The following is a 10,867-nucleotide window of genomic DNA, read 5'->3' as shown; positions in this document are numbered from 1 at the left end:
AGACCCTCCTGAGCTCCGTCCAGGGGTCTGGACCCTCACCCTGCCACTGCAAACAGGCAGCCCTCAGCTCCTCAGTGCCCTTCAGAAATATGAAAAAAAAAACACAACTGATGGTTATATGCAGTATAAACTAAACAGGCTGCATTTTTAGGCAGATTAAAAATAAGTTTGAAAGAGACTTACACAAAAAGGCAGCAGAATGAAGGGGTCTCCTGAACCACCAGAAGCCCCCTGCAATAGAAATACATGCAATATGCTTTACAATCATTTTAAAAAATAGGACATAAAAATATCTACAAGAATTTACTGTCCCTGCTAATGCTGATATTGTGAGCAGCTCAGTGAACATTTTAGAACTTATTTGATGATATTTGTGAGCACATATACCACCCTTTATAGCACCCAAGCAAGGAACCCTTTCCAGACTGATACAGTTATTAAATAAAATGCTAATGTTATGCTAACTAGGTTAGGCTAGCTACTCATCACTTCCTCACACTCCGCCTGCAGAACTAACAGCTGCTGTAATTTATGCTGCTACACCTCTAGTTTTATCTCTTCACTATGAATTTGGTGTAAAATTAGATAATTGTTTACTAACCTCTAGGCGATGCTCTTTGCTACGCCAAAACTCCATGTCGGACCGCGGGGTGTCAGTATACCCTCACCAGCCACCGACACCTGAAAAACAAACTATATAAGATTAATAACAGACAATATAACAATAATATAATAAGTAAAACAAAATACAATTAATAAAACAGTAAATATGAAATAATTAAAGGGTTTGCTCTCGAAAAATCCCTGAATCTCCTCCGGAAAAAGCTGCTGCTGCTGCTGCTGGTCTAGAGTTTTCGAACTCTGTAAACAAAACAAGCGGCCAATCTTCGCGCTGAACGCTGCCGCGCGCCGCGTCACTTCTGTAGCCATAGAAACGCGTATATTATATATTTATTTTTAAATGCTTTGAGTGTCTGACTGTAAAATATTTAATTAATACAGTTTTCTCAATTATAGCACAATTATATGTTGTGGTGAACCCTGGTGGCAAAGAACATTAAATTAACGCTGAATTTATTTGAATTACAACTTTTATATTAATAATAATAATAATAAATATAAAAAAATCAGTGTGGAATTATAAAAATAATAATATCAGTGTGGAAAACTATTATTATTATTACTATTATTATTATTGTTTGATATAATAATTAAATAATTAAAATCTATGTGCAAGAATAAAATAATTTTTTAAACGGTGCTGACTTTCAAATTTTTAAATGATTTGCATCTGACTGTAAAAGACTAATATTTATAACATCGTTACTAGTACATTATCTAAATTATAGTGCAATTATATGTTGTGAACCCTGAAGGCAAAAAAACATTAAATTACGCTGAATTTTACTTGCATTACAAGTATAATAATAATAATAAAAATAATAATAATAATAATATCACTGTTGTTGACAATAATAATAACATCAGCATTGATAATAATAATAATAACAATAACAACAATAATAAGAATAATAATAATAAGAATAATAATGCATTATTTTTATTGTAACATAAACATATCCAACAGTTGTTTAACTTTTGTTTTCTTTGATAACTTAGTTGCTGAGAAAAGCAACAGATGCCAGAGTGGGAGTGAATAATCAATTTAAATTCCACCTTAAATGGCGCACCGGTCACTTTCATTTTATTCTAATTTTACATTTTATTTCACTGTCATTATATTAAAATTAAATGTACACACTTTAACTTTAGTAATGTTTCACTGAATGTGATTTATGAAATGTATTAAACACACAGAAGGGCTGCAGTGTTTAAAAGCATCGTCGTTGCAGATGGTGCCCACTAGATGGCGACACTCTACAACTCCAACAGCGACTTCATTCATTTATTCATTTACTCATTAAAGAGTCAGTATTTTACACTTAAACTAGCCTTTTATGTTTATGAACCAAAGACGAACCAAATTAACCAATCTATTTTACACGACACATTTATCCTACAGTTAAACATATTCTACTGTAATCTGTTCTAAACTATTGTAGTGTGCTAAATATCTTTAAAAAGCTTCTATCATTCTATCCATCCATCTCACCACTCATTCACCTATCCATTCATATTAATTTGTGTATTTATTTATATTGTTCTGTAAAATTGATTAAAGTACTTTAGTTAGTTAATGTAGTCTCACATTTTTCGCATTTATGACAATATTTTCTCAGAACCACACACAATTTTATTTTACAACGAAACAGTGCCTATAATACTGATATTACTGTGTAAATGAGATATGTTCACAATTGTTGTCCTGTATTAAATCTCTTTAAAAAGCAACTCATCCATCCATCTGTCCGCCCGTCCGTCCATCCATCCATCCATCCATCCACCTGCTCATTTGTTTGTGTATTTATTTGCTGTTTTTCTTGGCCACTTGGAGAATTTCTCAAAATACGTTGTTCAACTTCCACAACTTTTAGTCACTTTTGCTCATCACAGAAGCCATTTTTATTGATTTGGCATTCTCCTACAAATTATATCTGTCTGCTGTTTCCTAAATTATCAATTGCTCCTGTCCTGTAGATCACAATATATTATACATTACTCTGATGAACTGTCCTACCCACCAGAACAGCTAGTTAATCCTGCATAAATCCTTACATTTAAATTAGTTAAACCAGTTATTGAGACCTATAACACATATACATTTCTATTAGACAATTTCTTGTACGTATCTCCTGAATTGAGCATTAGTTATCAGATAAATCATGCCTGTTAATATATAAGGGAAGTTTATAGACATGTTCCATATTAAATAAGGGCCGCATATTATCAATCATTGCCTTACAATGGCAGAGACTGGTCAAAATATACAGTCGAATGTTGAGAGATCAATAATTAATAATAAATAACAATACAAACTTTTCATAAAGAAAACAGGTGTGTAATCCAACAATGTACTCTGTACTGTAATACTGTATGCTTACTGTAACACTAACACTTCATATTATCAATAGATGTAGATTTACTGAAATCATACTCATCATGCTCATTCTAATGATTTAAATTACTACATGTTTACTACATTGGTTTGATGCTTTTAGACTGAAAACTATACAGATTGTTATTATAGAAAAAAGGAGAGTCTCTGAACATATCCAGCCAGGGTGCTTAAGGTAATCTAGGTAAGAATGAAACTGATGTACTGTGTAATCTTTAAAAGAAATGAAGACAGGGTGAAGGGGTTATGGTATCAATATGTGCAGGTAAATCCTGCATACAGTAACTGTATTTAGAAAACAAAACATTGTGCACCGATCACACAGAATTATGAGCACCTCCTTGTTTTGCATGCAAATCATACTAAGCATACGTGTGTGTGTGTGTGTGTGTGTGATGTTTTGGACAGTCCAGTTGGGACAGGCGTCCTGCCAGCGTAAATTTTCATTTCTCAAATGGAGGCAGTCACATTAGAACTGCCTCTCAAACAGAGGAGCACTTTAAGATCTCAGACTGCACAGATAGGCAGAGTTCACACAGACACACAGACACACACACACAGACACACACACACACACACACACACACAGGTAGAGTGAACACAGACACGGAGAGTCCACACACAGGTAGAGTTCACACAGACGGAGAGTGCACACACACAGGTAGAGTGAACACAGACACAGAGTGCACACACAGGTAGAGTGAACACAGACACAGAGAGTGCACACACACAGGTAGAGTGAACACAGACACGGAGAGTGCACACACACAGGTAGAGTTCACACAGACACGGAGAGTGCACACACACAGGTAGAGTTCATACACACACAGACACACACAGACAGAGTGAACACAGACGGAGAGTGCACACAAACAGGTAGAGTGAACACAGACACAGAGAGTGCACACACACAGGTAGAGTAAATACAGACACATAGAGTGCACACACACAGGTAGAGTGAACACAGACACGGAGAGTGCTTATACAAAGGTAGAGTGGACACAGACATGGAGAGTGCACACACACACAGGTAGAGTGAACACAGACAGGGAGAGTGCACACACACACAGGTAGAGTGAATACAGACACAGAGAGTGCACACACACAGGTAGAGTGAATACAGACACAAAGAGTGCACACACACAGGTAGAGTGAATACAGACACGAAGAGTGCTTATACAAAGGTAGAGTGAACACAGACATGGAGAGTGCACACACACAAGTAGAGTGAACACAGACACGGAGAGTGCACACACACAGGTAGAGTGAACACAGACACGGAGAGTGCACACACACAGGTAGAGTGAATACAGACACAAAGAGTGCACACACACAGGTAGAGTGAACACAGACACAGAGTGCACACACACAGGTAGAGTGAACAAAGACACGGAGAGTGCACACACACAGGTAGAGTGAACACAGACACGGAGAGTGCACACACACACAGGTAGAGTGAACACAGACACAGAGAGTGCACACACACACAGGTAGAGTGAACACAGACACGGAGAGTCCACACACACACACACACACACACAGGTAGAGTGAACACAGACACAGAGAGTGCACACACACAGGTAGAGTGAATACAGACACATAGAGTGCACACACACAGGTAGAGTGAACACAGACACGGAGAGTGCACACACACAGGTAGAGTGAACACAGACACGGAGAGTGCACACACACAGGTAGAGTGAACACAGACACGGAGAGTGCACACACACAGGTAGAGTGAATACAGACACATAGAGTGCACACACACAGGTAGAGTGAACACAGACACGGAGAGTGCACACACACAGGTAGAGTGAACACAGACACGGAGAGTGCACACACACAGGTAGAGTGAACACAGACACGGAGAGTGCACACACACAGGTAGAGTGAATACAGACACATAGAGTGCTTATACAAAGGTAGAGTGAACACAGACACGGAGAGTGCACACACACAAGTAGAGTGAACACAGACACGGAGAGTGCACACACACAGGTAGAGTGAACACAGACACGGAGAGTGCACACACAGGTAGAGTGAATACAGACACATAGAGTGCACACACACAGGTAGAGTGAACAAAGACACGGAGAGTGCACACACACAGGTAGAGTGAACACAGACACGGAGAGTGCACACACACACACACACACACACACACAGGTAGAGTGAACACAGACACGGAGAGTGCACACACACAGGTAGAGTGAATACAGACATGAAGAGTGCTTATACAAAGGTAGAGTGAACACAGACACGGAGAGTGCACACACACAAGTAGAGTGAACACAGACACGGAGAGTGCACACACACAGGTAGAGTGAACACAGACACGGAGAGCGCACACACACAGGTAGAGTGAATACAGACACAAAGAGTGCACGCACACAGGTAGAGTGAACACAGACACAGAGAGTGCACACACACAGGTAGAGTGAACAAAGACACGGAGAGTGCACACACACAGGTAGAGTGAACACAGACACGGAGAGTGCACACACACAGGTAGAGTGAACACAGACACGGAGAGTGCACACACACAGGTAGAGTGAACACAGACACGGAGAGTGCACACACACAGGTAGAGTGAATACAGACACATAGAGTGCTTATACAAAGGTAGAGTGAACACAGACACGGAGAGTGCACACACACAAGTAGAGTGAACACAGACACGGAGAGTGCACACACACAGGTAGAGTGAACACAGACACGGAGAGTGCACACACAGGTAGAGTGAATACAGACACATAGAGTGCACACACACAGGTAGAGTGAACAAAGACACGGAGAGTGCACACACACAGGTAGAGTGAACACAGACACGGAGAGTGCACACACACACACACACACACACACAGGTAGAGTGAACACAGACACGGAGAGTGCACACACACAGGTAGAGTGAATACAGACATGAAGAGTGCTTATACAAAGGTAGAGTGAACACAGACACGGAGAGTGCACACACACAAGTAGAGTGAACACAGACACGGAGAGTGCACACACACAGGTAGAGTGAACACAGACACGGAGAGCGCACACACACAGGTAGAGTGAATACAGACACAAAGAGTGCACGCACACAGGTAGAGTGAACACAGACACAGAGAGTGCACACACACAGGTAGAGTGAACAAAGACACGGAGAGTGCACACACACAGGTAGAGTGAACACAGACACGGAGAGTGCACACACACAGGTAGAGTGAACACAGACACGGAGAGTGCACACACACAGGTAGAGTGAATACAGACCCGAAGAGTGCTTATACAAAGGTAGAGTGAACACAGACACGGAGAGTGCACACACACAGGTAGAGTAAACACAGACACAGAGAGTGCACACACACAGGTAGAGTGAATACAGACACGAAGGGTGCTTATACAAAGGTAGAGTGAACACAGACACAGAGAGTGCACACACACAGGTAGAGTAAACACAGACACAGAGAGTGCACACACACAGGTAGAGTGAACACAGACACGGAGAGTGCACACACACACACAGGTAGAGTGAACACAGACACGGAGAGTGCGCACACACAGGTAGAGTGAATACAGACACGGAGAGTGCACACACACAGGTAGAGTGAATACAGACACGAAGAGTGCTTATACAAAGGTAGAGTGAACACAGACACGGAGAGTGCACACACACAAGTAGAGTGAACACAGACACGGAGAGTGCACACACACAGGTAGAGTGAATACAGACACATAGAGTGCACACACACAGGTAGAGTGAACTAAGACACGGAGAGTGCACACACACAGGTAGAGTGAACACAGACACGGAGAGTGCACACACACACACACACACACACACACACACACAGGTAGAGTGAACATAGACACGGAGAGTGCACACACACACAGGTAGAGTGAATACAGACATGAAGAGTGCTTATACAAAGGTAGAGTGAACACAGACACGGAGAGTGCACACACACAGGTAGAGTGAACACAGACACGGAGAGCGCACACACACAGGTAGAGTGAATACAGACACAAAGAGTGCACGCACACAGGTAGAGTGAACACAGACACAGAGAGTGCACACACACAGGTAGAGTGAACAAAGACACGGAGAGTGCACACACACAGGTAGAGTGAACACAGACACAGAGAGTGCACACACACAGGTAGAGTGAACACAGACACAGAGAGTGCACACACACAGGTAGAGTGAATACAGACACGAAGAGTGCTTATACAAAGGTAGAGTGAACACAGACACGGAGAGTGCACACACACAGGTAGAGTAAACACAGACACAGAGAGTGCACACACACAGGTAGAGTGAATACAGACACGAAGGGTGCTTATACAAAGGTAGAGTGAACACAGACACAGAGAGTGCACACACACAGGTAGAGTAAACACAGACACAGAGAGTGCACACACACAGGTAGAGTGAACACAGACACGGAGAGTGCACACACACACACAGGTAGAGTGAACACAGACACGGAGAGTGCACACACACACACAGGTAGAGTGAACACAGACACGGAGAGTGCACACACACAGGTAGAGTGAATACAGACACGAAGAGTGCTTATACAAAGGTAGAGTGAACACAGACACGGAGAGTGCACACACACAAGTAGAGTGAACACAGACACGGAGAGTGCACACACACAGGTAGAGTGAATACAGACACAAAGAGTGCACACACACAGGTAGAGTGAACACAGACACAGAGAGTGCACACACACAGGTAGAGTGAACAAAGACACGGAGAGTGCACACACACAGGTAGAGTGAACACAGACACGGAGAGTGCACACACACACACACACACACAGGTAGAGTGAACACAGACACGGAGAGTGCACACACACAGGTAGAGTGAATACAGACATGAAGAGTGCTTATACAAAGGTAGAGTGAACACAGACACGGAGAGTGCACACACACAGGTAGAGTGAATACAGACACGAAGAGTGCACACACACAGGTAGAGTGAACACAGACACGGAGAGTGCTCATAAACAGATAGAGTGAACACAGACACGGAGATTGCACACACAGGTAGAGTGAACACAGACACGAAGAGTGCTTATACAAAGGTAGAGTGAACACAGACACGGAGAGTGCACACACACACAAGTAGAGTGAACACAGACACAGAGAGTGCACACACACAGGTAGAGTGAACACAGACACGGAGAGTGCTCATAAACAGATAGAGTGAACACAGACACGGAGATTGCACACACAGGTAGAGTGAACACAGACATGTAGAGTGCACACACACAGGTAGAGTGCACACACACAGACAGAGTGCACACAGATACGAAGTGTGCTCATACACAGGTGGAGTAAACACAGACACAGAGAGTGCTCAAACGGTGGTAGAGTGAATACAGACACGGAGAGTGCACATACACAGGTAGAGTGCACACAGACATACAGAGTGCACACACACAGGTATAGTGAACAACATATGATACACTGTTTTCAATAAAAAAAAAAAAAAAAAATCTGAAAGCATTCAGCCCCCTTTACTCTGAATCCCCTAAATAAAATACAGTGCAGCCAATTGTCTTCAGAAGTCACTGAATAAGTTAACAGAGTGCAGCTGTGTGTAATTTAGTCTCAGTATAATTACAGCTGTTCTCTGAAGGTCTCAGTGCTTTGTTAGAGAACACTAGTGAACCAACAGCATCATGAAGACCAAGGAACTCACCAGACAGGACAGAGATAAAGTTGTGGATAACTTTAAAGCGGGGTTAAGTTATAAAAACATATCCCACGCTTTAAGCATCGAAAAGAGCACTGTTTAACTGGTCATCCAGACAGACACAGACAAGTGGAGCGCACTTAATTAGGTAAAGTAAACATAGGTAGCCCGTTTAAGGTGGAATGGAAAATTATATAATATTTTTATAGAATTATTATATAAATAGAAGATGGTGAATAAGAATGAGCGTAGGAAATGAAGTCTGACTCTATTCTTCTCTGTTTCTCTAATTTTACAATTAGACAAAAGCAATATATATAATTCTGGAAGGCTCTGTTTAGGTCCATTATTATTTACATTATACACGCTTCCATAGAGCACTTTTGTAATTAAACACAATGTTAACTACAACTGTTACGCAGACGATACGCTACTATACATATCAGTCAAACCTGATGACAAAAAGACAACTGAGGACTGTGAAAATGCTGAATGTTTTATATTTCTCTTATAAAAAACTATGTTTTTCAAACCTGCCCTGCAATGTTATTGCTTTCTCTTGTCAAAAAAGCAACAGGCATTAAATGATTAGACTTTAAGTTAAATATGACTGATTTCTCTATTTTGACTATTTTCAGCAGCTACACATCAAGGTGTTATAACTGATTAAGATTTAATTTTAAAACTTTGCTTAACACACAAGTACAATATTATTATAACAGCTTTTTACATTTTCATAACACTGTTGCATGCATGCCTTATGGTACCATCTGTCTTTCTCTCCTAAGCTGTTCTCCCTGCTATATGGAGATCTGCTGAATTATACTGAAAAAATACTATAGAATAAAAACTGTTTTAATTTAATTAGATAAAAAGATTGCTGAGTGAGAAGAGTGATCTACAGCAAAATAATCCACGAGCTGAACCAACACAACACAATCAATTTAAACCCGAAGAATTAGGAGATATATGTCATTGGCTAAACTGAAACTGGTCTTCTGTGTGAGCTGGTTATGTAATGGAACGTTCAGCTCCACACCCGGTTGGTGGGTGTCTGATGGATGCAAACCATTACAGTTTATTTCCTCTGAGGTTAATTCTGCGCCCTGAGACAAAGCGGAAACTATGAAGAGCTCTTCACATCAGTGGGGTGACGTAGACTGACCGTTACTAAAAATCGGGTTTTATAACCCTTTCTGCCACTAAAAGTCGAACTAGAGCAGTAGTGGCTCTAAAATCTCTCGGGAGTGCAAATATTATGATACTAGAATTTTATGGTGACCTGTTCAATATTAACAGCAATATAACTAGACAGTAGTCAATCTGCACTGTGCAAATTAATAAGATAAGTTCATTTGGCATTGACACCTTGCATTAACAAGTTTTTTATGTTCACTTGGGTAGTATTACCTTCAGTAATCATAACACATAAAACATTTACATATTTACACACATTGTGTGTACATACTGTACAGTTTGTGTGGACTGCTATATCACGCTTATTGTAAATGTCTACTTAAATGAATGATTTCCTGGTTGTGATTTAAGTGGAAAAAGAAACAGTGTGCCAGTCTGTACCTGTGGGCAGGTAAATTACTCTTGACACAGAAGTGCAGTATAGCTAAGAGCAGTGCGGTGAACATGGAGCTCTGCTTGCGCTCCAGACCACATACATCTGCTGGAGCCATGTTTCTGGGATTATGCTATCACATCCTTTTCCACTCGGACAACCTCTTTTTACAACAAAATCTTATACAACAATCACCATGGAGGGACTCTATTCTGGCACTGAGACTTGTGAGCCTTCCCATGGAAGTGTTACTGAGGGTGACTCATTTACCGGAGACTCTCAACCTTATTGAGACCTCAGTCTTAGTATATTCTGTGTTTTTTCTACCTACCCTCTCTGTTTATTTATCCTGTTTTATGTTAGTTTTTTGCTTAATTTCTTGTCAAATAAATAGTATGTGCATTTATGTTCAGTAACCCCGCATCCTGACATAGACCTACTTTAATGAAGAGAAAAGTCTCTTAATTAAACAAATCAGCTTTAATTTCACTAGTTCATCTAACATTCCAAACAGCAATTATGTAAAAACACCAGTGACTGTCTTCATATGTTTGCTCGTTTATGTTCTGCGCTGTCTCCAATTCTAATG

The sequence above is a fragment of the Astyanax mexicanus genome, chromosome 10 (assembly GCF_023375975.1).
Source record: "Astyanax mexicanus isolate ESR-SI-001 chromosome 10, AstMex3_surface, whole genome shotgun sequence".
In the NCBI taxonomy this organism is placed as follows: Eukaryota; Metazoa; Chordata; class Actinopteri; order Characiformes; family Acestrorhamphidae; genus Astyanax; species Astyanax mexicanus.
The sequence above is the reverse complement of the archived record's forward strand: the minus strand, read 5'-3'. Positions refer to the sequence as shown.